At 35.5% G+C, this 23478-nt stretch overlaps 1 protein-coding gene across 1 annotated transcript in view; it reads left to right on the top strand.

Moving 5' to 3' along the window:
• GPC5 (glypican 5) overlaps window positions 1-23478 on the top strand; it is a 751613-nt gene that overhangs the window by 720543 nt on the left and 7592 nt on the right. The window lies entirely within an intron of this gene.

Below are 23478 nucleotides of genomic sequence, written 5' to 3'. Positions count from 1 at the left end.
AATTTATGTAATTGGGCATAGTCATAGATTTGCAGTGGAAAAAGAAAAAGATATTGCAAGTCACTAAAGTGCAGTTTTTCAACCAGTGGAACCCCTTCATAACAAAACTTGACTGATGATCCCACAAGAGAAGATGTAAATACAAAAGATGTAAATGTTTGGGAATTAATGTATATTTGCTTTAGTCTGTCTTACAGATATAGTTGAATCGTTATGACTGAATATTTCCAAATAAATAATTGAATTTGAATTCATCTTACAGCCGATACTCAGACATTTATGAGTATAAATAACTCAATTTTGGCAAGAATTAAGCTTTTCATCATTAACGGAAGATCCAAAAATCCTTAATTACATGGATATTGCCAACAACAGTGAACATCTGATGGCAGAAAATATTAAGCTTCTTTCAAGACATATATTACTACTTAGGTATTATTCAGGATATGCAATCTTATTCAATATGTATTCAAGAAAGATACTTTTACTCAGTTTTAATAGTTATGTAAAATTTGATAGCTCAGTGAAGGAGTTCTGGTAAACTTGAGGTGCCATATATACTTAAAATCAACACATGATTCTAGAAAAATAGTGTGCAAGACACTGGAAAATAAAATAACTTTTACAGCTTGCAGAGATTAAATTTACAGGAAATCTTAAAGAAAATTCTATAAACACAGGTTTTATCTGTATATGGAAGCAATTGGAGCAGAAATAAAACGAGACCCTCAGATGCTTATTTTGCTCCTAATAGTCCTACTATCCACTGCTCTTGATGTACACAATATTTTTTCAGGCACTGTAGAGGGAGAAAGCAGGAAATAAATCAGTTACTGTAATATATGCATCACAATGTACTTCAAAAAAAAAGAAGAAACAGATGTTTCTTGTGCAGGTATAAAAATCAAAAGGATTATAAAACTATCAAAGAACGTGTAATGAAGTGTAGATTAAAGAGCGCAGTCTTGTCATTACAACATATGTTCTGAACTTTCATGAGATAGGATTGCATAACACTAGACATGTACTCATGAAAACAAGGAGGCTGAAAGCACCTGCAAAAGAAGTGTTCTCTTTATGTTCTGAAATGTACAACCTGCAAAAGAGGATGAATGTAGCATTAATGTGCCATATGAGTTGTAGAATTGGACTGATGCATAAGCATCCATTTTCCAGTTCTCTGCAACTGCAACTCACATTGACTGAACATCATTACGACCAAGATACAGGTCTTAAAAGTTCTTGAAATTTCTTTTGGTAGAAACAGTGCCAATTCCATCATATGTATCAGTTTATTTTGGTTGGCACTAAAAGGAAAGACTCATTTCAGCTATCTCATTCTTTTTCAGACCTTTTGGGTAACGTTAATTTCAATTACAGATAGAAGGATCTGCCAGTCATTGGTTATTGTGCCTAAACACATCCTCATGTACTTCTGTGTTAACTAGACACAATATAGCTGTCTAGAAAAAATTAGATTTACTTAGCAGGTTATGGGTATTGGGATAAAATCCAGGTGTCAGTGACATATGTACATCAGAATGTCATTTTTCATTTTATCATCATCACACACCACTTTGGAAGATGCAACAAAATCTGAGTTTCTAATATCAGTGCTTTGTCCAAACTTACAAGATCATAACTGTAACCGTGTGATGTGTGATTTATAGTAACTGATCATATACTATAGACATAGATAAATAATATATAAATACATTACAATCCAAGAATGAGAAAAATATGAGCTAAAAAGATATGAAAGAGAATAACTTCGTTATGTATGAAACATTAGAAATTGAGTCTTCTTGTACACACTTCCATATAGATACAAATTAATATCTTCAAATTATGACATAATCTGTGAAATGAGGAAAAATAGGAACCCACCTTAACTCTTTCAGAAACCAGTGTATTATTTTCTCTCATGACTTCATGGGTGCTTTACCAACATCTATCACCATCCCATTTATGAAAGCCAAGGACAGCAGGCAGTCAAATAATCAACAGAACTGCACATTCTCCCAGACAGATACTGAATCTGGTAGACTAGGAAGAAATTTAGAAACCTTTTGCCTCTGCTAAATGTTCATTTGGATATTCAGCAGAATGAGACATCTCTTTATTTAACTTTAATTGTCATCTGGTGAAATTGCTTCATCCACAGGCAAAGAGCAAGCCCAATTATAAACTAATCATGTCAAAGAGCAGGAATATCTATGATACTCATAAACATTGGTAACCAGAGAGGGACCATGCAGAAAATCCATATTAAATACAAGCAGTGTCATGATGCCAATTCAAATAAATTTTGGTTAACACCAGAGTGGAAGACAACTAGAGTGGGATTGCTCTATGCCTATATGGATTAGGTACATAACATCTTCCAAGGTATACAATGGTATCAAGATATGAGGCTGATGATAGTTAAAACACAGGTCTTACAGGAAGTCATCATTCTTCTAGACAATAAGTAGCTAAGCAGGATACCTGACAGTGCCTGAAATAACCTTTAGTATCTGTATGTAGGTAACTGAATCACTTTGTGTGTGCCTACATTCAGGAGATGAGTGCTGCTGCTATTTACCAGATGAAGTGATTTCACATCTAGAAATCACAGAACATTAGAAAGGCCTTAGGGACTTATCCATTTCCCAGGGGGATTCATCCCTTACCCTAGTTTCTCCCCTGTTGTGTAGTTCTACATGTCAGGTAGTTTCCATGGTATTATATGAAACGCCTCCCTCTGCAGCTTGCTGCTCTATGCATCGAGGCCTCTATTGCAAAAGCAGATGAGGAATGTAGGAATCCATATTCTGTTCTGTCCCATTCTGAGCTCATCCAAAATCCTTGTCCCATCAGCTCTATCATCATTCCTTCTAATCACAACAGGCTTCTTGGAAAATTTAAGGTGCTGCCTACGAAATTAGAATACTCACTTGGAAAATAGCAGACAGTGAGCGCACAAGCAGATGTACTAGAGAAAAAAAAAAAAAAAAAATCCAAAACACCTAGCAATGAATCACAGGGAAACTAAGTACAGCTGGAACAGATATAAAAGCATGTATAAGTCTAAAGTATATATCATGTCCAGGTTCAAATGGATGAATCACCAGTGAATCATCAAGAGGATTGCTTGAAAGCACTAAGTCTAGTATCTTTGTTCAGGAATTCCAAAAGCTGAAAGCTTACACTGCTAAAGAGGTCTGGCATAAAGGTACATGGTACTCTTTAGCATCAAGTTATGAAAACAGCCAGACTGGTAGGAAAACCTTGAAATAATTTCTGAAGATCCTATTCATCTAGAATATTCTCATCCCAAACCAACTCAATTTGGCAATTATTTCCCTTGCTCTAAACTATTATTTCCCTTGTTCAGCCCCAGATGTGTTCACAAGCATTTATTTGCTTGAATGAGGCTTTACTTCTTATCTAAGGTACTTTGCTTTACTTATGCATATGCTGACACTTCATTCCTTCTTTTTACATTGACTGACCAGCATGATCTTTACATACTGTGTCTACAAGTCTGAGAGATGATAAAAAATCTCTCATGCACTGAGAAGAAATGCTTCAAGGCTCTGTTTTCTTGTCTGTATTCTTTGGCTACTAGTAAATTCAGCAGTAACCAGGAATATTGCTGGGCAGTGGAATTTGGAGATCAGTATTGGTAAATTGAACAGTGCCCAAAACGTGCTTAGCCTGTACCAAACTTCCCCAGTAAATTCACAGGTACTGAGTTTGGTGTGCTGTGCTGAAGATGCAAGAATTACCTGTGTCATGGAAGAGACCTGTGGGCATGGAAGCCTGAATTCATTCTTGCTCCCTAGAAATTATGCAGGTAGGTCTGGGCTTCTTTGCAGCTGAACACATCTTCCAGCTGAATAACATAAAGTTTCAATTTATTATTTTTTTTTCTGTTAGAGGACCTTCTGTTGAAAGTTTGTCCACCTTAGCCTGCAACACCCGCAGTTTATTCACAAATTGCTTTAAAAAACAGTGGGCTGTAACGAAGGCTCCAAGGCAACTCTACCCTGCAGACATCCTTTTATTTTCGACTGTAAAGGTGCCTTCAATACTCAGGTTCACTAGGCAGAATTGATCCCATCATTCAGCATATCTTTGAAGGTCTGAAGTTCTGAACCTGTCAGGTGTTCAGCTGTCTCCCTAGTTTGTACAGTTTTTGTAGTGTGGATGGTCTCCTGTTCCCATTGTCATCCTGGTGCAGTCAGCAGGCAACACCGGGGATGTTCATGCTCTTCTTGGCTACCCAGGTCCCAGCAGTCCAGTCTGACTGTATCTGTGCAGAGGCACTCAACAGCAAGCTCACAGATTCAGTATCAGTTCAATATCAGAAAGTATCATTTTCTGTCTGTAAGTATCTGAAAGCCTATCTTCCTCAAGAAAAGCAAAACAAAGCAAAACAAAGAAACCAAACAAACAACCATGACCAAATCAAATAAAAACACAGCAGTTTTTTAATTTGAATAATTACAACATTTGTATTTCAGTTGGAGGGGGTTTTACATCGACTTTCACCTAGTATTGAAACAAATGTAAAAATCTTTCCCCCAAATATATTTATCTTTCAGTCAAGAATATAATTTGCCTAATGTACATGTATACTCCCAGAAGGCAAAGTATACATAGATTTACACAATTACTTGGACTGAATATTAGGAATCCCTCTTGCCCCCAGAATTTTTCTCCAGATGCTCTGACATAATTACATTCAGCTGAAAGTATCCCTAGATGTTCTGTTGGCTAAATTTGTTTATTGCGTACTTTGAAATCATTGAATATTATTCCTGTTTCTTCCTCTGTGAATCCTTGATTTTAAATTACTCTGTGCCAGAAACAAATTGAAATACATGTGCTGAACACATGGATATGAAGCAGTTTGCCCAGTAATAATTGCTTCATGACAGTTTTCTATTCTTCCAGTTCTTCTCCCTTTGGGATAGTTTAGTGGTTTGGATAGCATTAGTAACAGACAGACAAAGTACTGTCTCAAGCTAGATATTATTGCTGCAGACTTGATAAAATCTAAACATGTTTGAAACAATGGTTCTTTGAATAATTAAGTGGGTTCTGAAAACCTCCAAACTTTGCTGATTTTTACTACATTTCACATTTTTTAAAAGACCACAAAAGAATTCCAGTCTTGGAGAAAAATCAGCTTTGTACTGCAAATGAAAATATTTCAAGAACAGCAGATATTCAGGGCAAGAGTTCTTTTTAATACACTACTTTTTAATTGTGAATTAAAAAATAATTACATAAATGTTACATATAAGTAAAAGTTTTCTTAAAAGTAACCTTTCAGCTTTTACTGGCATCTAACAGAAATATTGTAGTCAGGAAATTCTCTTGTTTAGATTTCAGTACAAGACAAAAAGCAATCACTCAGTTTCTAAATAAATAAATAAATACCAGCTGTTAATAATTCTTGCACATCAGCTAGTCATTGCTGTGTAAACCAAAAATAAATTCTGGCAGGGAACTATGAAATCTATTTAATACACAAAAGTTTTATAAAAACTTACTTGAAAAAAAAAGTTTTCTGTTTCGCTAAGCTACATTTTGGCAGCTTTACACCAAGTTTGTTTGTCTGAAAAGCTGAAGAGAATTCTTCAAGTGTCATGCTTGCTCTAGGTTTAGGTCTTGATATTAATCTCATTCTGTAGCTGAAGGGGTCATTTTAAAAAAGTCTTTACAACTAACACTGAAATACTTCTGCTGTAAAGTTTCCATCAGCAGTATTTGTCTTACAATTTGGCATGGAAAGAACTTGGTTCAAGTTTCATCAGGTAATGTGAGAAATTCATTACCTCTAATAGATTTAAATTACTCGGACTTAATGCAATGGAGAGTTATATATTAATTACATTATGGTATTTCTTAATTACAGTGAATCCACAATGAAAAGTGTTAATTTTAACATCACTTTGGTTTACTAAAAATTATTTCCAAAACAAAAAGTACTTCAAGAAAAGTATCCTTCTCATTATATTTTATGGTATATTACATATCTTTTTAATATCTCTTAGTGTTCTTTTTGGTGTCTGTTAAGAAATCACACAGAATGCTGCTTCTGTAACACTGAAATACAGCAGCATATGTATGGAGATGTCTCGGGCTGAGACATATAACAGCACTGCTCACATTGTTATGTGTATTAGAAGAACATAAATCAGAAAAGATCTTATAATGTTTTTCAGTACAGTATTTTTAAAGTGGAGAGTATTTCTATGGATACTGAAAGAGTCAAAATAGTAAAATATTTCATAATGAAATAATTTATAACAATATTTAGATGTTGACTTTCTAGCTTGTTTTATGGTGAAAAGATTATTTTTTTTCTTTGTTTACAGAGCTTATAAGAAAGTTAATCCAATAAATACAGATACATAGAATCCTGTACTGTGCACAGAAAAGGCTCCATAATCAACAGTTTTAGATGTTAATGTTAATATTTCAATAGTTATAGAAGGATAGATATTGAAAGTATATATCCTGGCACAAAAATATATATGCTACTGATAAAACTTTGACTAAATCTGTGCATTAAAAAATTTGTAATTTTACTGTATTTCTGCCCCATGGCAAGTTTACAATTTTGATCAGGGAAGGAATGTCAGTGCACCTCACCAGAGAGTAATTATATATTTCTTTTAAGAGCAAGCATTGCTAAAATATCAGCATTTTAACACTTAATGCTTGGAGTCAGTCAGTATAACACTGACCTTGTAAATCCAGTCTTGCTGTCATTGGTATAGTTAAAAGTGGATATAATGAATCTTATGGTAGACTTACTGGCACACACTCTGCTTTCCTTGACCTTCTGTGGAGGCAGAGTGACCACTGGGATAGGTTTTCTGGGTTTTTAGTCTCTTGAATGTCATGCAAAAATGTTATAGGCAGTATGTCCATAAATGCCTGTATGTTTCTCTATGGAGACAGTTTTGTAGGGGGTAGTCATAATTAAACCAAATGATGCGTACATGAGCAAACTAGACAATCATGCAAATCTTTCACCTTTCCAACATATACCATCCTTAATATTAATCTTTACTTAAATATGCCTTACTTGACAATTGTAGGCTTTTTTCTTCTTCTTTTTTTTTTTTTTTTTTTTTAATAAGGAAGATGATTCCTTCTTTCACTTGCAAAATACCTGGATATATGTCTGGGAACTCTGACATTACGTATTTAGAATAATGAAACTCCTTAAGCCAAATGATCACCTTTAGTAGCATTTCAGTTTGAGCCAACTATTTCAGAAAACTTGGGCCAGATTCTAAATCACACTGTTATGCTGAGACCACAGTATAATGGAAAAGATATTTTAAAAATAAAAATCACATACCTTCTGTTACACAAGCTGAAAGTTTGGTCTAGGTGATGTGGATTTGGGTAGACTCGTTTTTCCCTTCATACTCACTCCACAGGGCAAAAATGCTGAGCACAACCTAGCTGTATTTTCAGTAGTGTTATTGAACATTTAGACCATGAACTATTTTAAAATACTCATTTAAAAATAGAGAGAAAGATATAGAACAGTTACACAATAGGCATGGAGGAAGGCTACTTATATTTAATCATGTTTCTCAAGTTCTTAGCACCAATAAAGAACCCACAGAAATCACCTACACTCCCAGATGTACAGTATCATTCTGGGGAAAGTATTTGCATGGAGGAACACTTTGAAAAATGTCATTTGAATACAAAGCATTGGGAGAAGACTAGGTACAGAATTTCTAGTGCCTAGGTGATGCTTGGGGACTTGGCTATGACAGTGCTGAGTGCAGTGCTTCAGGTAAGTGTCTGTCAGCATTCAGCTAGTAAGGCCCTATTTTCAGGAATTTATCTCCTTAGAACTTATGAATTAATTTTGAAATAGAAGTGCTCCTGACATAAATAGTGTCTCATTATAAGAACTATTTAAAATAATTTTTAATTTTGAATGACTTTGAAAGATGATTGTCATTGGCAAATTCTAAAAGTTCAACAAAATATGACAAATTGAGCAAATGTAAGAAATTTATGGTAAACATTGAGCATTTAAAATGTCTGCATTGTTTTCAATTTTGAAAAAGAAAATTATTTCAAAGTACTCCAAGAATTAAAAATCAGCTCCATGAGTGCTCAAGAGAAGCTCATCAGGTCAGCCTATCCTGTTTGTGATCACTTATATCTGATTTCATATAATTAGAGAGTTTTCAGTTGGAGAGTTAATGTGGAAGTCTGGCTAATAAGTATAAATCCCACTTCAGGAGGATTTCAGTCTGCACATAGATTAACAGGTCTACAGCCAAAAGGATTCCATTTCGGTGATTTAACCTGATGTTTTGCATAATGCAGGCCACTGAATTTCACCAGCTTCACACTGTATTAAGATATCCATACACATTCCAGATGTGTCATCTAAAAATATGCTTGGGAATGTGTAATTATTTAAGTCTGTGTGTCTTCATTTTCCTGTTTACAATTTCTTTTTGTGTCAGATAAAAATTTGAATGAGATTGACTAATTGTCCCTAACATGTTATTTTGGGTATTAGAGTTCGAATGTAAAACAATAGGTAGTTTTAAATACCACACAGTCAAATAGTATGCATCTATAATATTTTTTTCTTGAGTTTTCTATACGCCAGATTTTAAAATAACACTAAGGTTGCAATTCACTGAATGTAGAAGTGAAATAATTGTATTTTTTTTTTTACATTCAGAATTAAATCAGTCCTTAAAGTCCCAATTTTGTAACAATGCCTAATTATATTTCCTTAGGATTTTGATTTGATTTGATTTTTGATTGATATAAAGTGTAAAATAAAAGTCATCCACTGCCTATTTATAAATTAGACCACCTGTGTGCAGAAAACTCTTGTATCATCTCATTTATTTATTCTTTCAGAGTCCATATGCAGAGAAAACTACTAAAAATAGTTTGCATCTGGCAGATTGATCCCTGTGACAATAAGAGGATTAAACAGCAAGATAGCAAGATGCTTTCAGTAATGTCTAGCAATACAGAGAATCTATTTTGTTCATTATGTATACATCATTCAATGTTTTCAAGCATGACCACCATACCTTTCTTTTTTTGCCCTTGAAAAACAACTGTATTATTACTATAATTGTAACAAATAATGTTTTGAGAAGCAAAAAAAATCACTGAGAAAGCAGAAAACTTACACAATTTTCTTAAAATTGTCAAACTTTCAGACATTATTTTTCCCAAGAAAATTATTTTAAAAGCCATATAGTACATAATTTTTTCTATCATATTGTTATGATTTTTTTCATACACCAAAAATTGTAACAGGGATGTAATTCTTCATTATGATGAAAATAATTGTGAGATTTTTTGTTTTCTTTTGTTCACAACTTTCTGCTTGATAGTAGTATATATAAAACAATGTTTGTAGAAACCTACATAGTCTTGGCTGATTTCAATTCATTATATTTTTATTTGAAATTCAAGGTTTAGATTGAACAAAGGAATAGGTTCCCATGGAAAGTACTGGGATTAATCAAGTAAGAAGCCTTATATTATTTGCAATATTTTCATCTGCCTTTAATCTCAACCGAAGATATATTATACTATAAATCATATCTAGACTGAATAGTTTAAAGAGGGGCTTGGGGAATGGAAAGTCTACAACATGGGGTGATTGGATCAAATGGCAGGTGCACATTTCAGTGAAAATACCAGCACACATTTGACTAAACAGTCAGGCTACGGAAATCATCTTTTGCTATGAAAAAATATGAGAAATATCAGTAGTTTTGCTCAAATAGTTTAGGATATTGTGATAAGATTGTGTTCTCCTGCCCATTTGGTGGAATCAGCAAGTCAGAGGAAGACTCTGGAAGGCAGAGGTCACACCCAGGACCCTGTCAGAGGAGCTGGCTCCATTCACTTGCTATATTCCTACACTTAGGTCATCTCCAGATATGGTTCTCTCTAGCTGTTATCCTTTTTCCCACACACCGAGTCTATATAGCAGGGAACAGAGCCACACAGAAAGTTCCCATAGACGAAGAGCTATGAATCCTTGAAATTCCTAACATGTTTTATATATGCAATGGATAATTTGGAACTGAAAATGAAAATGAAAACCTGGTCATTGACTTAAAAGAAAGGCCTTGAGTAGTCCTTTTTCCTCTTTCAAAGCTGTGTAGTCCCAATACAGGCACCCTGATGTAAGGCTGACACCTAAAAAGGTGAGAGAGGATGCTTGGGCTTCACTTCTTCAGGAGAACATAGACAGGAGACATTTGGGGGCAAGACAGAGGGGAGAGACACCCACTGACAAGTTCTTAGGAAGAGTTCATAGAGAATAGCTTTCAGAAGGATAACTGGAAATAGTTCTTAGTCTCCCTCTTCCTCCCCCCAGACTTTCCTGGAAAGAGATTCTGACTCACTGCATATTGGCAGCAGACAAGTATCTCAAAAGCCTCCATTTCTTTGGGAGGACTGTGTTCCTCAGATGACTCTGTTGAATGTTGGCTAGGAACTTAGATGCAGTCCAGGAACAGCTGGATACAGGATCTCTCCTTCATATATTTTTGAAGAATTAAAACTAGCATGTAAATCCTTCATAATGACTGACTACTGTATTTCTGTCCCCTGATGCTTTCTCACTTTCCTCCCAGTATGTTTATCAGGAGGACAAAGTTCACAGCAATATATACAGATAAGTGGATCACAGTTATTCGCAGACAGATTGTATACCAGAAAAATGCATTGGAGATAATCCCCAGAGAGTGCCCTACCAACTACTGGCATGTACCCCCAATGCCAGCAGGAACTCCCTGGAACTGTCTCTACAACCTGTCTCTCCTCTAAAGCCCGTAGCTGGTACTACAGTGGGAGAGGGCTGAAATGGGTGCATGCAACAGGAGGAATGAAGGGAGACTTGTGCTGTGTGAGTGGCACTGTACCAATCACTCGTCCAAACTGTGTGCCTGTGCACTTCTTAGATGAACAAGTGGAACAAGAACCTTTCGCAGTGTTAGGTACCCCTCTGGAAAGTGAATGAGGTCTTAGGGTGTTCCTTGGGAACAGGGGGTGCTGAGAAACATACACAAATGAAGAACTACTTTCAGACAGTTGCTGCAGAGGTATAACCATGTTCCCTATTCTAAGCCTTAATGTCCCTGAGCAGCCTCACCTGTGGTTTCCACCCATGCTTTCTTGGCCATGGATCCAAGAGCCCTATCTCAGCTCAGTTCTGCATACCTAGGCCTTCCCTGAGCTATTCTGTGGATATAATTATCTCCAATTCTGTCTCTGGGATGTCCCTAGAGCAATGTTGAAGGAAACCTCTTCTCCAGTCTTGTCTCTGGCACCATTTCCTGCTGTTGTTCCTCGCTGTGGTTCTTCCTGGATGGACCTGGGTCTGATTCAATGCCTCAGCTTGCCTGGGGATCACTGGACAGTTGACAGAAGCTGTTACTATCAGCAACCCAGGCCTGCTCAAGTGCTGCAGGACTGCATCGCACCAGCAAAAGCATAACCTGTGCTAGGGGTCACCCCCAGCGCCCAGATAGACATAGCAGCAGCCCCTGGGAGAATTCATGTCACCTATCAACCTTTTATAACCCCGCTCCCAAACTCAGACCTGTGTTTCCTGACAGTTTTCTTGACAAAGTGAGGAGACACCATCTTGATCTGGTGTCCAGGAGCGTGTTGGAGTTTGATACTTTTCTCCTGCTACACACATTGAGCATCTCTGCTGGTCCCTAATTCTTGATGACTGTGGAAACTGCTGGAGCATGACCAGAGTGTACTGAACATGCAGTGGGACTTTGTGGAGGAGGAGCACGACATGATATGACTCATTCATGAGCCTGAAGGAAAGAGAGGGCACACAGGAGGAGGGCACACCACAAGGGAGGAAAGAAATGTCATGACTACCACTTAAGCTTACATGATATTCCCAGACTTATAGTTTTATTGACTTATTAAAAACCTAGAGTCTGCCTTTTCAGCAGTTTAGTTCATCTGCTTATTCTGCTGAACTATTTTTGGAGAATTTCCTTTGTCGTTTAATTTACATTAGCTTTTGAACAAATTCATTCATTCTGCTCCAATTCTGCCTTTTTAGTTGTGTAAGAATTTCCATTTTTCATGCCCTCTTTCTAGTTTGCATAATTTCAGTCTTGGTCTTCTTACACTGGTTGTAGATTTTGATGGTACTAGTTCAGTAGTCTACTTTTCTTACTGTCTCCTTTACTACCTTACCTTAAGGCGTGACCTCATCTGCCAATTTTGCCAAAAGCCTTTAAAAAATATATGTCAGTGGTAAAATAAAACTAAAACCAACTTGGATATAGTTCCCAAAATCAAATGTTTTAAAGTCTACAAGAAGTTATTTTAACACTGAGTGTGTCAGAGAAGATCCAAGTAAATAACTCACTTGTTCCTAAAATGTAGGCTTTTTTCATTGCATAGCTAATTTTTGTTTTTAACTTTAGGACCCAGGCACTCTAATCTTTTGCCCTATACACATGTTAAATTCCCTCAAAAGGAAAGGTCCAATTGTCCTGAGAAGATAACTTGCTTCAGGACTGAGTATATTGTTAGAAATAGATATAATTTTCACCAGGTTTTGCTTTCTCCATCTTGAACAATCACTCAAACCTATGCCAGTGACTTTACATCTTGTAATCTCTCCATAAAATCACAAATCCCTGATGTCAGGCTGAAAAAAAAAACCTCTGGTGGTCTGTGAAGCAGTCCTCTCATTATTCAGGCACCATTTTCTGGAAGAGGACTATTTAAAAACAAAGTCAGTTTCAGGGCACCAAGAGCTTATCACATGCTTTAAATTGTCTCATATCCAGGCTCTACTCCACTGGAAGGATTCCCCTCTACTAATTCCCAAGAAATGACAGAGGTGCTACAGTAGGCACCTCAACTTAAAAAAATCCTAGGAAACATACATGAAGGACAGGGAAGTGAATTATTGTTCTCATGTTATCTGACATACATTCATAAGGCTTCTTACAAAGCTTTCTCTGATGCACTGCCCGTGGGATCTGAGTCCAACCTTCCTTCTCTTCATCTAAAAGAAAAAGGAAAGTAATGTTGTCCGCCAAAGTCACTCTGTTATCATCTCCCCTTCTCCTGCCAAATGCTGATGCTTCAACAGAGAACAGAAGTGTGGTGGAGGAGGTGGTCTTGGTCTGTTGATGCTTAGGCTCAGGAAGAACATTTATGCTTAAAGGAGAGTGAATGGTCAGGATAAGAACTTGGTAGCTTGAAATGAAAAGAAAGTTCACAGAACGACTACACAGTGTGTCTCCTCAGTTCCCATGATTCATCCATGCATGAAAAACTAGTGTCTTTAACATTTTCATATGCCTCTTCACTGACAACAGTACAGCTCAACTTAGCGTGTCCCACTGGAAGTAACTCTAAAGCCAAAAGTAGTGCCTCCCAAACAAAAAATATGTGCAAACTTATGGTGTCTTTAACCTACATGTCCACACAGAATTTCTTTTAATAGAGGTCACCTTTCTCTCTTCTCTTTGCTTTTCAACTCATTCATTGTTTATTCAATTCTTCTCTCTTGGATCAGTATCTTTAGGCTAAAAACGTAAACTGTGAAAGTTCAGCTGGTTCTCATCCACTTTGGTTAGAAGTAAGGAGCAGACACAGTTTATGTATTTTTAAGAAACTCTTGGAAACATATAGGTTTTCTTTTCATTTTGGCTTCCCTCATATCCACACTGCCAATCTTTAAAACAAAGAAGTCATCTTTTTCTTCAATCTTTCTTCTCCTTTTTCCCACATGTTATCTTAAGACTTGTTATTACATTACTCACTTTTTTGTTACAAGCCTGGAGACCAATACCTTGGTTTAGTTAAAAATTTCTTTCCCCGTCAGTCAGCCAAAGCCAATCAAGTCAGTGGTCAGCCTTGTTAGGCTGTGGGAGCATGAAGGGGAGAGCAGGCTTTTTCTGTTCAGGGACAAATACTTGGGAGCCAAACAGAAGCAGCACTGCTTGTGTGTGGCTGAATGGGAACTGTATATTTGCATGAAACCTGCATATTGATATGAATTCTGCAAGGCCAGCTTTCCTAGGGAGAGGTAAAACTGCTACAGGTACCAGGTTTAATCTTTGAATTGTCTGATGGTTATCTCTGAGCTTAAAGAATGCACTTATTTTGATATTTAACTGTCCATTTTTTGTGACTTCAGATCAAAGATCTTGTACTTGTGGGATACACTGAGACACGAGACTTCCTATGGCATTTCATAACACTAAACACACTGAGAGATGCAGATCAATATTCGTCAGCAAGCCCCACAATATTTATCACAGACATTCATCTAGCCTGCAAGAAATTGAAATGTTCTGCCAGAAAGGACTGTCACTGAAATGAAAATGAGAGCACAAAAATTTCTATGAAAATTTGTATTTTTTAAACGTTATAATCTAATTAGAAAGTGCATTTCTAAGAAGACATCAGGAACTAGATTCTTTTGAGTCATATGCTTTCGATACATTTTCAACATAATAGCTGAGCTAAAACCTGGGGAACCAAAAGTTAGGCCAGAAAGGAAGAGAAATCAGTGACTGAAGATAATCTTTGTGTTACATTCTTATTTATAAGGAGAAAAGCTGTGACTTTGTTTACAGGAAAGGAATGAAGATAAGGACATCTACCTTCTTTACTGCTCCACACTTCCTTTTTTGTCAGTAATTCCATCTTTGATGTGGGTTCAGGTCAGATATCAACAGTGGATTGTATGTTTTTCTCAGTTTGTTTCTGGGTGCTTTACAATGTTATGGTTAGCTGTAAGCATAAGTCCTTTCTCAGATTAGAACAGCATGATCCTTCCTCTTGCCAGCACTTATCTGATCCCACTGTGGGGCAGTTCTAAAAGTAAACTCAAGCTGCAGTAAAACTAGCTCAGCAAGAAAAATCACCTCTGGGAACAGGTTCACTATGGGGATCTCGCACGTACCAGTTCATGGCAACAGGTGGGTTTATAGCCCCCACTTGGAAGACAAGATGAGGAAATGACTGCAAGCAGTCCTGTCTTAAATCAGCTTAAATTGTGAAAATATGTCATTAAATAGGTTTTACAGCAAAAATTGAGAAGGACAGTTTAATGTATCAGTGTTTTGGGGGATTAAATTAACCTACAGGCTATGTTTATTTTAACAGAAAATGGAATGACTGGAATTCTAGGTGGACTGACTTGAAAAAAATAGTCAAAGTTACTTCATCATCTTAACAATGGTAATTGGTTTACTTCAGATTTCTCTTCCAGAAAAGACTGATTCTATACTTTCATTTTAAAACCAGCATCCAGACAAACAGTAAAATAATGAAATAGCGAAACTGGCCATAAATCTTGGGAATCTGAATGATTTTTTTAAAAAGTTGAAAAGTATTTCATTTGTTAATGGGCCTAATTGGTAACATACCACCTCAACCCAAGTTCAGACATTATTTTCAGGAGTTTCAGTTCACATTAATATCTCTCTTGTAGATGGTAATTTTGTATAAGCCAGAATTGTTGAATATAAATCACCTACAGCAAATTGAAAAGATTAAAAAAGAATCACATGGGTAAATTGTGTCAAAGCACAGTAATTTATATGGGACATCTGACTCATAGGAATGAAATTAGTACTGATCAGATGAAAATTCCAAAAATGAAGAATTTGCTTACTTTTACCCAGTCTGATTTATAGGACTTTAGCCCTACTATAATTTTGTATTGATTACAAAGCCTTTGCATAGGTTAATTATAAAGGTTAAAAGTTCCTCAATAGTAGAAAGGATTTAAAAGATGGATTTCTTCATTTAAAACAGGCATTATTGACAATGCTGATTCCAGCACCCTAGAGCACTGAAGTTATAATGAACATATCTTATAATGAACATGGATTTAGAAGCTATTGCATGAGAAAGCAATAGGAATAGATCTAATGAAGGTTACTGTGGTTGTCTACCTCAGATGAAAAATACAGTTATGTATCAGTCCCGGTGTGCAAAATGAACCCAAGTCTTCTAGACATCTAATACTTTGCTATATATTAAAACTGACCTACAAGTAAAAAAGTATAAATGTATACATTAAGCATTTCAACAAATAACGTTATCTCTTTCTGATTCTTAAGAATGCAAAATAAATGGAAATGTTTTGGTTTGTGACACCATTTGTTTGTGTTACATTAACTCATAAAAGCTTTGTTTTCTAAATGGAAATACTGAATTCATTAATGTATAATGTGAAACAAATGCCACTGTTAACTTTGAAAGAAAACTTTCAAATACTAGACTAGAGACTTAATGTCTGCTGCTCTTGTAGTTAAAATTATTTGCCAGACTTGTGTTAAGATCATTGGTTACACTCTATTTCTCATATACACAGATTTCATAAAATATGTGCAGTTAAACATGATATGTTGGACTCATTTCCTAATATATGATTAACCATGCACAATTCTCTTAGCTAATGCCATTAGGTACACTTCTTAATTGCTTTCCTGCAATAACAGTAATACTATTCCTTTGTTTGTAGGTGAGATTACTTGCATCTTGATATTCCCTGTGCATTTATAATTGCTATTTGTGTTGATTTCTCTATTATTACAATGATCATTAGAATATATGAAGTCAGAAAGGAGGTTTTTAGATCAGATTATTTCCTCCAAATATGTACCAATTACCTATTCCAGAAACTTTTTTCATAACAGTATCTATGTTTAGTGCATAGACAGAGAGAAAAACTGACAACAGCTATGTTTCAGAGTTCTTACCTGCATCATGCTATGACTGTATATATTATACAGACAGTGACATAGTTTTCCCAGGGGAAACTGGTGAAAACTGACACTGAAGAATAGAGTGGATAAAGCACAAGAAAGTTATTCTGAGAGATAAAGAAATCTAATGGTGGCTTGATTATCACCACACTTCACATACGGACATAAAAATCTCAGTCACTGATGAACTCCCTTTGTGGAGGCAAGCTAAACGTAATTTTTCAATTTGCTTGGCTCCTAAATTAGCATCATCTCCCTGTTCCACATCACCTTGTGGCATATATGTCACATTCAGTCCTTTGGTACCCATACTCAAGGTCCTGCCTGGGATCTGATACAGGTTTCCTGAGCTATTTTTCTTAGGAACAGCCATGAAAACCCACATGATTGCATTTCACTGAAAGAAATAACTGGCCAATTGCAGAGGTGAGACTCATAAGGACATTAAGAATTTGCTGCTAGGATTTATATCACAGTAAAGAACCTTCCTATGATATTAAGCAATTCTCCAAATTTAAGTGTTTTCACTGGCTGTATCTACTCTGTCAGGTAACTTATGAGTTGTCTCCCGTTATCCGCATTACATAAATGTTAGTTCACTCCATGCCTCAGCGTTAAGGAAAACCATCTCCACCCCTCCAAAACAAACCTCAAGTTCTGTGGATAATTCATTCCAAGAACTGCTTCCAAAAGGCAACACAAACCAGACGGCTGAAGTCTTGGATTTCTCTGCCCTACAAAGTCCCTCAACAGCAGGCTTTTTATATTCAAAACACTTTCCCATGCCTGGATATCATATCTCAGAGCCTGTAATGCACTCCTTGAGTTTCATGTTATAAAAACACCACCTGGTGGGTTGCAGCACAGCCCTCATGGGTTTTTTTTTTCAGGCAGTTTAAACTAAAAACAAACAAACAAAATGATAACTGGGTCTTTGAGCCAAGGACACCACTGTGTGTGGCTTAAAAGAGATGTAGGACACTGTACTGTGTAGTGGAGATTTGGTTAGCAGTTTCTTCTAGGTATTGCTATCTCTGAGCACAGTAGACATAAGCTACTCAACAACATTTTGGCTGAAGTATCTTCTTCTGCAATGTGTATTTAGCTATGTAAATATAGCTGCAATGACTTTCTCTGTACTTTATCAGGAAACACTTTCATGAAGTACTGGCTTCTCAGAGATGTTTGCACACATCAGACATTCACTATTTTCATGGCAATATGGCACCCCTTCATCCTGCCCTTCAACAATCAAAAATGCTTAAAAGCAGGGGTTTAGGTATAAAGATGAAAATAAAAGACTATAGGTAAAAAAAAAAAAAAAAGAACTCAAGCAATACCCCACTTTTAAAAAAAAAAAAAAAATTCTACATAAAATTCCTAAAATGTAATCCCTTTGCCAGTACTGCGTGATTTGGTATTTAGTTTTATTTCTCCACCAAAGATATAAAGCATAATGGCAGGGAATATGTTGGAAAATATTCACTGGTCACTCAGTGGTGAACCTGTTATGTGACTAAGTGTAGGATTAATCTGTCAAAATTCAGATTAAATATCTACTTCTGAGTACTCCATCTCCTTCTGCATTTATTTATTTCTCTACATTCATTATAACGGAGTTGCAATAACTAACTTTGATGCAGGGCAGGTTTCAGTCGTCTAAACAGAAGTGCCAAAAGCCACTGGAGATGCTCTAGGATGTCCCAGACATCCTTAAAGGGTTTTATAAGAATCAGGCTTCTTTTGGATGAGCAACTGTCTGCCAAGTGTGATATCCCCATCCCCTGCATCTAAAATGCCTGTAGAAGACTATGTTTAACCAGTAGAATCCGAGCTGTAGATGCAGACTGAACAGATATGAAAAACTAAGTGGAATTAATCACACCTTACATACCGGCTGTTATTCTTAAACTCACCACTTCAGCATCAGCATAATGCTACTTTATGCTGCATTCGGGATGGTGCTCACACTTAAGCTTATCATTTCTGACACAAACTGACCCATGTAACCACCATAACAAAGCCAATGAAATTCTGCTCTGCCAAAATATGAGCTCATCTGTGATTTCAAAAAAGCTGTACTGAATTGTTTTTAATGGATGTATTTTAAGAGCTCTGGCTTTCATAGTTAAAAATGATCTCATACAACTGAGGTGTGAGCACATTTTCAGTTTGTTGGGTTTTTTTATTTTGGCTTTTCGTTGCTTTTGGTTTGGTTTCTTCTTGCGTAAGGCAAAGTGACTGAAGAAAAAGTAGCATGAATTATGACAATTATGAGAAACATTTACTTTATAAGGCTAATAAATATGTATCCCTGTGCTCCAAGGCACACATTAATTAGTGAATGCCAGAAGTTAGGGGGTCCCAGTGGATTGATAGTTTAACTTTTTCACCATATCTTATTGTTTCTCCCATCTCAAAAGCATCATGCAATGGTCACAGTCAGACTCAAATAGTGAAACAGAGACATTATTGTTTTGGCAAAATATATTCATTTTGTTTTTGAACCTTCTTTTGTCTTTCACCTTAGCTTTACTGACAAGCTATTGGAATTTACACAATCAGATACAATAATTTATTGCACCCAGATTAAGTTTTTAGACCTCACAGAAAGACAAGGGGATAGGAATCAAAACCGTTTTGTGACATACAATTTTAGTATCAGTGAAGCCTGTTTTCTGTACTAAACCATTAATTTCATTGATAGGGTAGCAGTTATATGTGTGTTTATGTAACAATAAGTTCTATAATGTAAAAACCTTCATTTATTCTAAATGAATAATGTTGACTTTTCTGTTCTTTTATCATGAAACTTGTAGCAAACAGAGCTTCAATGAAAAACAAGTTTGGAGTATTAAGAAACTCAGCTGAGTAAACTGATTTATAATTCAGATATGGCAAACAAATGTGCAATGCTAGATAATTTATTTTTCTTTAAAATTAAAGCCTAAAAATCCCCAAAGCTTCATTGGAAAAATGCTTGAAAATTTTGACATTTCTTTAGCCTCTGTGGATCAGCTGTTAGTTTCTCCTTCATTAGATGAAAACTAAACAAAATAAAGCAGAGATACATTTTTCACTAGGTTGATTCCTTACTTAATTATCAGCAGAAATATCTCTTATATCACTGTTCACATCTTCAAAAGTGATGTAGTCAAAAAATGGTAAAACAATGCAGGTTCCTTCCCTCTGTACTACTTGTTAGTGAAATCCAGTGGGGTTTTTTGTCTGCTTGTTTGTTCATGACTTGTGCTGAATTGTGAATCATTTAATACTTATAGAATCACAGAATTGTTGAGGTTGGAAGGGACCTCTGAGATCATCCATTCCAATTCCCTACTCTTCTCCGTTTCACTTACTGTGCAATGGAGAGGGCAAAAGTTTCACTACATCATAAAAGCACACACATTTCCTGAAGAGTGTGAATACATGCACTGCTGTATATGTACTATAAGAAGGGCATGTGTTCCAGCATAATACAGCATATGTTTTCTTTTCAGGGACATCCCTTAGCTTTTCTAAGTATAGATGTAGTCATAGAAACACGAAAATGGCCTCAAGAAATTAGTCCTTTGCCAGGTACCCTTCATAATACAGTTCTTCCCAGACATCCTTTTCTCCTCTCATTGAGAATTCATGGCCAACATCACATGAACTTCACATGGAAGAGTCTTTGAATAATGCTTGAAGTAGTCCCTTGTTTCTACTTTTCTTTCTAAGCACTGGATGTTCGTAAGTATTTTGCGATGTTTTTAAGATTAATGGCTTAAACACACTAGCTACTGTTCAGTAAAGGAATCTATATCTATTTTAATGTAGGAAATATGTTTTCACAACAACCACTACATATAAACTGAAGCATGCCTGAGCTATTTAAACACAGCTCTGTGATCTAGTTAGTATAACTATGCTTTGAAACATTTTCATGATATTATGTTATAAATAAAATATGGCAAGAAAACAGTAAAAGAAAGGGAGGAGGCATCCATTAGAAGCTTTAAAAGTTCCAGATGGCAAAAGATTGGCCAATCAAAAAAAGAAGGTTTGGTAACTAATATGTCATTTTAATTTATGGAATGACAATGCAAAGTAATTATTTTTTTCTCCTCTTATTGTCTGTTAAAATCAAGTTATGCTTTTTTTAAAAAAAATTTTAACTGCATAAAGTAATTATTGAGACCTTATTATTGTGAATTGCAGGAATCAAACTAATATTATATCTTCCTTCATACTAAAAAAATATGTCAATATTAGTCAGTGTTGGTATTTAGTGAACACAGTAAGGAGATTGTCTTAGCTCTTGTTAGCTGCAAATTCCTGAACTCATTGCTCTGATATCACTGTCCCTTCATTTCTCTTAATCATTATGCTATTCCTCTTTTTGCTTTTTCCTACAAATTCTTCAATTTGTAGGAATCTTCCCCAAAGTATTATAGCTTTACTGACATCTATAAATTCATGAACAACATGCCTACATGTCATCCTTTTCCAGGTATCTCATTATTGTAAATTATATTTTGAACTTCTAATTTAAACATTCATCTACAACACATCAAGTTTTTGATCTGTTCATCTGACCTTTATGTATTTCTCTAACCTCTCATAAAGCTTCTTCATGATCTTTCTTATGAATTTTTGGACAGAACGTCAACTACTTATCAGTGCTTTTCTTCACAGCTTGTGTGCTATAAGATCCTAAAATTTAGCTTACATATGATGATAGAAATAATTATCTGCCCTTCTAAGAAGAATTTTGCATAAAACTTCACAGAAGTGTTGTCTTGTAAAAGCTACCTTCCACATTTTTTCCTATCTATCTGAAACACTGTCCCATCCTTCCTTAAAATCTTGATACAGGAAAATGTGTTGGTAATTTTGAACATTTTTTTAAAACACTCTTTTCAGGAAGTCCCAAAGTCTGCAGTTTTCATTTGAGGCTGGAAAGAAAAAAAAAAAAACACAACACAGAAATAACATTTCCCATGAAATTAAATATTTTTTTTCCTATTTTCTATAATATTGTCAATGAAATTTTCACTAAAAATTAAACCTGACTCTGCAGTCAGTAATTAATGTCTAGTCAAATTTCCTTCAGATTCATACTACATGTGTCATATATTCTAACTGAAGCCAGTTATTTCTTTAACTACAAGATATAGGAATATTTTTCTTTTTATGATAATTATCTTTTATAATAAGTGATATCATAGATGTTTAAGATAAGGCCATATCTTTCACTACTGTGATAGCGTACTTCTAAATACACTGGGAAATACCTGCTTCATTATACTCATACCACTTGGTGAACTGTTTTGTTGTAGAGGTCAGAGTTTAATTTTTCACTGTCTGTTTAAATTAGTCTTTTTAAATACGGGAAAACTTCACTAATGCTCTGGAGAAATGACCCAAAACATTTTTTGGTTGTTCTACTTGCAAAACTTCTCTGAAATAACACCTTGATATAACATCTTTGATGATCCACCAAGCATCCATTCAGTGAAGTGTTGAGTGACTGATCTTTTTCTAGACACATTATGGTATGTGCATGATAAGGAAAAGTTGTATTTCCTCCTCCTCAACATCTGTTGTCACTCTTCCTCCTCCTATGTCCACTTGCATTGTACACAGAGACCTAATTTTCCCAAATTCCGGGCAAGAGCACAGGATCAATAAATCTACAAAAAATAGTAGTATAGTCTGCTGTATAAGTACAGCAGCAAAAAGACAAATTCATTCTAGTAGGTTTTTCAGACAACGTGATTGACTTTAGCTGACTCTTCCCTTAATGCATTTTTTCAAAGCTACAGGAAGGAGATTTGAAATACAGCAAGTTCACAAAGAGCAGCTTTGAAACTGCTTTTAGAGAAGAGTATTTTTAACAAAAGCACCCAAAAAGTTGTTCCTTTTAAAAATGAGGATTCTCTGTAGCTTCTGTTAAACCAGGTTAACAAAGAGGATAATACCATGACTAAAATATTTATACTTCATCACAGTGCTTTTGAATAATAATTTAAAAAAAGGATCACTAGTTTATTCATCTTTCCTAATGATTCAGAGGAAAGAAGTACCTAAACAATGAATAATAATGCAGAAACTCGACTGTAAAATCAATATGTCAGCTCAGTAGAGCTGAGCTTCTTTCTAATGCTGCTGTTCCAACAGTAGAGTTTACCTTCTGAATTATATATGTATTGACCTAATTACATAAATATTGACTTTGCTTTATATGAAGCCTTTTTCAGTCTCAGTGTAATTACAATGTCAATATTTGTTGCATGTAATAACACCGAATTTAGACTTGTTAATTTTGATTGATAGTGGCATGCCACAAGTTATTATATGGGATAAGACAGTTAGTCTAGAAGTATGCATAGCAAATACAAGCAGCTGACAATGCTACCAAATCTGAAGGTGTCTCCAAGACCTTCTGTTTCCAATTATTTAACTAGGCAGAGGAAATATAATGGGTGTTTACATCCTTGTTCCATATAAAGCACTGTTTTGAGATGGAGAAATATTTACCCTGGTCCAAAAAAGAACTATTCAGCCGGAAACTCAGTAAAAGAGTTCCTGTTTAAAGTTAGCTTTACAATTTTGTCGTGCTATGTTGTAAAGTCTGTTTAAATTGTGCCAAAATGAGGTTTTATATAGCAACAAGTATATTTTGCTGCATACCTTCCAA

This window comes from Strix uralensis, chromosome 2 (assembly GCF_047716275.1).
Source record: "Strix uralensis isolate ZFMK-TIS-50842 chromosome 2, bStrUra1, whole genome shotgun sequence".
Lineage (NCBI taxonomy): Eukaryota > Metazoa > Chordata > Aves > Strigiformes > Strigidae > Strix > Strix uralensis.
Note: the sequence above shows the minus strand (reverse complement) of the source record. Positions and strands in the feature narration are given on the sequence as shown.